Genomic DNA, 5,400 nt, shown 5'->3' on the forward strand with positions numbered 1-5,400 from the left:
TATATAAAATGATCCCTGTGATGATCCAGTCTTTCTGGCAGAGGCAGAGGCAGGAGGAGGAATCCTTGCAAAGCACAGAGATCTCACTAATCAGAGTTTGGAGAGGTTGACGTGTTTGGAGGGGTTGACGTATTTGGAATAACAAAATAGAGTAAGGGAGAGAAGGGAATGAAGTGAATCAGAGTTCTAGAAACCTGCACAGAACTATCCTTAAAAATGTGGTGTAATACAAAGTTGCTGATGCCTAGGGACACTTTACAAAACTAACTACCAGGGAGCTATAAATTTAACAACTATTAGCGCTTGCACAGACCTGGGCTAGGTTCAAGTTCCAACCAACCAGAGTTAAGAGACTTCAATGAACACTCTGAATATTCAGTAGAGAGCAGAGAAAGGCCATGGCTTCAGAGAAGGCTAACTTAGCTGAAGAGTAGAAGATACTCTAGACCACCTTACCTAAGCTTAAAAACCAACACTCGAAAGATCAAGCTGATTCCCTAAGTAGCTTTCTGTCCAAAACTTACTCAATATTTTTTTAAAAAGATAATAACATACAGTATCAACCATAAATATTCAAATTGTACAGTTTCTAATAAAAATTTATATATGTGCAAATAAGCAGGAAAATATGACCCATAGCCATAAGAAATCAATAGAAATAGGCCCAGAATTTACTGAGGTAGTGGAATCAACAGACAAGATTTTTAACAGCTATTATAAATATATTCAAGGATTTAAAGAAAATCATTCACAAAATGAGAAGAGAAATTGAACCTATAAAAAAAAGAACCAAATGGAATTTCTGGAGCTGAAAATGCAATATCTGAAATAAAAAATTTACTGGATGAGCTTAAAAGTCAATTAGATGGTACAGAAAAAAAGATCAGTGAATTTAAAAGCAGAACAATAGACTACAAAGAGAAACACACTTAGAAAACAGATTTATACCAATAAGTTTGATACTTTAGATGAAATGGGCAAATTCCTTGAAAAACACAAATTGCCAAAGCCAGTACAAGAAAATAGAAAATCCAAACAACCCTAATCTATTACAGAAATTAAATCCTTAATTTAAAATCTTACCACAATAACAAAACAAAAACTGCAGGTCCAGATGGCTTTACAAAGTTTTATGAAATGTTTAAAGAATAAATAATCCAAATCACACACACATTCTTTAAGAAAATAGAGGAATAGGGAACACTTCTCAACAATGATATTACAGGATAATGAGAATAATTTTAACAAAGACTTATAGAAGGTTCTTATGGATGAACAAGATTCTTAGAGATCTCTTCTGGATGCTATGGTCAGGAACAGAGCTACAGAGAACCTGAGAGTTAAACTTACCTTTGAAGAAGTTCAGTAGGAGTGGGGGGGATCATTCTAATTTGGAGAACTAACATAAAATGATATGATGCAAAGAAACGTATGTGCATGGAACAGTGAGTACAATCAGATGACATCATCAGGTTCACTTCAGAGACTTTTAGGGCTGGGCTTTAAAACATAGATAATGTCACAACCATGGAGCAACTTCAGTTCCAAGTGAGGGAGTTTGGATTTTATTCCATAAGCAGTTGTAGAGTCAATAAATGTTTTTGAGCATGGGACTGGCACAGTCAAATAGAGATTTTGGAATCTTGATTGCATAAAAGCTCTTTGTACTTGAGGGCAGAAAGTTTAGTGACAGAGACAGGAAAATCCTGCAGTTGCCTGGTATGGTTTTTGAAAATGGAAAAAAAGACATGGCGCCCAGAGGAAGCCTCGGGGAAGATTCTAAAGACAGTAACCAAAAATCTAATCATATTTTCTAAGCATTAAGATTAAAAATATATATGCTAATGCAGACTGTAATTTCTAAGCTAAGAAAGAACATCATATGGAGTGGAATTTTACTAATAAGAGCTTACCTGCCTGAGAAGATAAATATTACTTCAGTTTTTGCCATGTTGTGGGTCTGAAATGACATTTTAAAATTTTGTCAGAAGTATCTGTGCATGAAAATTATTTTAAGTAAGAACCATGAAGCTCTGTCCAACAATTTTTAACATGAAGCTAGGTTCAAGTACATTTATAATGGGAAATAATTGACTGATATGTATTGTGCATTTACTAGACTTTCAGTTGATTTTAGGAAGATGGATTTATCTACTGAATTTGAAAATAATCAATGCTGATTAAATCAGATTTATTTGATGTCATCCATAGTTTCAATGTTTTGCCCTCAACATGAAATTTGACTAATGCATTTTTCTCTCCTCAATTTACTGAGGTTCAAGTACACATGTCTCTGAGGTAGCATCTAAGCCTTTGTGTTTCTCTGGGGAGCATTATCAGGGGACTTAGGCAGACAAGAATTTGATACATTGTGATTCTGCAGCAGTAAACAAACTGCAGTGGAAAAGCAGCAATTAACATTGTGAATTTAACATCATAATTGATATAAAAGAATTTTAATGGCAATCACTCTACAGAAAGACTTTCTGTTTCTCTGCTAGGCTTCTGTAAATAGAAATCAAAACAAAACGAAATTCCTTACAAAATAAATAGTTAGAAGATGAAGGATTGGTTTGAATACTTCAAGATTTTGTACATTTGGCTGAATATAGAAAATATTCACTCACCTATTTATTGATTTATTCAGCAAGCATGTGCTGAGCATTGCTTTCTCTTGGGTATTGCAATGGTTTGAGGTGGATGAGAGCCACAGCTTGCCACAAGGGGACAAGGACAGACAGGTATGACTTCAGGAAATTACTATAGGCAATATTATAAGCAAACGCTCCCCTTAAAACATTGCCCATGCTTGGAAACAACTCTTTTCAAACACCCTGGAAACAGAGAATGCATAAAATCTTAACATTTCTGTTTTACTGTTCACATCAAGTCTTATAATCCTATATATTAAAAAGCTAATATGCAAATTGACCGCATGGCAGAACAAATGGTTGCTATGACACACACTGACCACCAGGGGCAGGCGCTCAATGCAGGAGCTGCCCCCTGGTGGTCAGTGTGCTCCCACAGGGGGTGCACTGCTCAGCCAGAAACTGGGCTCACAGCTGGCAAGCACAGTGGCGGTGGTGAGAGCCTCTCCTGCCTCCATGGCAGTGCTAAGGATGTCCGACTGATGGCTTAGGCCTGCTCCCCGAAGGCTTCCGGATGGGCTGAGGGACACCTCCCCCACCCCTTGAGTGCATGAATTTCATGCACCGGGACTCTAGTTTTAAATATTTTCCTGGCCTGTTGCAAAAGTCCTCTCCTTAAGAATTCATATTGTACAAAGCTAGTGAACATTTATTGTCTGGCAGACACCAAGAAAAGAGCTGTTGCTCCCCTGAAAAACTCCATTCTATTGGTAGAACACCTCCTGTTTTTATTGCACTTTACAATTTGTGAAAGGATATTTTTCTAAACCCATTTGGTCTCCACATCCTGTGAACTTAACAAGCAGGCTTTTCTATTTTTTCTAGATACACTGCAGCCCTAAGTTCATGTTTGTACTACTAATAAGAAGTGGTGGGATCCAGATATGCTCATTAATCATCTAACTCCTAAGTCAGTGTTCTTTCAATCACAACACACAGTATGTGTATATATGTTGTGGGGAATGGGATTGTATCAATACATTTCCTTTCCAGTTCTCTGTACCACATAATTCATGGTTATGGAATGATGGGTTTAGGAAAAGATTTTCTTAAGTGTCTCACTATATTAAATTACCACTCTGTAGTCAAGAAGCTCATCTGCAAGCAGTAACATAGACGTTAGAGTTATATAGGGCCTGTCACTTGTTCGGTACCTTTCTTACCACATTATGTATATTAAATAAATTAAACATCAGGACAACCATAGGAGCTAACTTTTCTTATTATCCCCTTCATATATATGAGGAAACTCACTGTATATATGAAACACTGAGAAGTTAAATAACTTGTCCAAGGTTATACAAATAAAAAGGGGCAGATTTAATCTGAGGTAATTTGGCTTCAGAGCTTGCCCTATATCATATAATGATATTTAAGATGGTAAGAGTCTCCTTAGCCAGGTACAATGTCTGACATAGACTCTACTAGTTACATTTTAAGGCAAATATTAGCATATATCATTTAATACATATAACATACATTTCAAACCTGTGTCTGAAAACATCTTATCAAGAATTGTTTAATTGGATTAGCTGGTTGCTAGTTGTATAGCTTGGCTATTAGGATTGGGTCACAAGACAGAAATTAAAGGAGATGAATGTAGAATGATCAAAAGCATGGAGAACCTTCTAGAAGGTTAGGGTTCTATGGGGGTTGTCGTAGAGGAGACCTTGGAAGCCAAGAAGGTGTTAATGCTTAATATGAGACAGAAGAGGACATAATGTCCCCAAGAGGAAGAATCAATGGCCAGTGGACATCCCACAAGGAGTTCTTAGTCAGGAAGGGTGGTAGATATGTCACACATGATTATACTCTCATGAGGCACTTGTTCTAATATAATGTGTGCAAGGTTCAAAGAAGGTTCAAAAGAATACTAATTGACTTTACCAGGGGTGGGGAGAGAGGTCAGAGAAAAGACACATTTAAGAAGATAGCTCCTAAAGAATGGGAGGATCACCAGGCAGAAGTTGAGCTATAGTAGGTGATTACTGCAATTTTGATTTCCAAAGCACTCAAAAGTACTTCCAAGGGGTAAGATGCTTGAAGCATTTTAAATATGGAATAAGACATTTTATTTTGCTATCAAAGAGAATATATTTTAAGACCTTATCAAAATAACAGATAACAGATTGCTACAAGTTTAAATTAATAACAAATCAACCAGAGCCACCAAGGGACATGAGAAACAGAGTTTTCAAAACAACCCTGTCAGCTATTGTGCCCATTTACAGATGAGAACATAGATGTTTAAAGAAGTATTTGCTACTAGATAAGTGCTAAATCTAAAATCTGAATCCAGACACATCTGTCTGATTCCAAACTGTATGCCCTTTATAGAGTACTAGAGGCCCGGTGCACAAAAATTTGTGCACTCGGGGGGTGGGGGAGGGGGGTCCCCCAGCCCGGCCTGTGCCCTCTCGCAGTCTGGGACCCCTCGGCAGATAACAACCTGCTGTCTTAGGCCTGCTCCCGGGTGGCAGAGGGCAGGCCCAATCCCTAGGTGCAGCCCCTGGTTGGGCTCAGAGCAGGGCCGATTGGGGAGTTGGGGCGCCGCCCCGTCATGCACAGAGCAGGGCGGATCGGGAGGTTGCGATGCCACCCTCAGTCACGCTCAGGGTAGGGCCGATTGGGGGGTTGGGGCACCGCCCCATGTCACACTCAAGGCAGGGTCGATGGGGAGGTTGCGGCGCCACCCCCTGTCACGCACAGAGCAGGGCCCATCAGGGGGTTGGGGAGCTCCCCCCTGTCA

At 38.9% G+C, this 5,400-nt stretch overlaps 2 long non-coding RNA genes across 2 annotated transcripts in view; both read right to left on the reverse strand.

Annotated features, from left to right (window-relative positions):
* LOC106724345 overlaps positions 1–2,724 on the reverse strand; it is a 32,248-nt gene extending 29,524 nt beyond the window's left edge. The window contains exons 1-2 of the long non-coding RNA XR_001360102.1: positions 2,628–2,724; positions 1,914–1,960 (exon numbers count right to left, since the gene is read on the reverse strand). This is a non-coding gene — a long non-coding RNA (uncharacterized LOC106724345). The remainder of the gene's footprint in view (positions 1–1,913; positions 1,961–2,627) is intronic.
* The window catches only part of LOC102263388, a 212,200-nt gene that overhangs the window by 61,448 nt on the left and 145,352 nt on the right, over positions 1–5,400 (reverse strand). The window lies entirely within an intron of this gene.

Source organism: Myotis brandtii, unplaced genomic scaffold (genome assembly GCF_000412655.1).
Source record: "Myotis brandtii unplaced genomic scaffold, ASM41265v1 scaffold8, whole genome shotgun sequence".
In the NCBI taxonomy this organism is placed as follows: domain Eukaryota; kingdom Metazoa; phylum Chordata; class Mammalia; order Chiroptera; family Vespertilionidae; genus Myotis; species Myotis brandtii.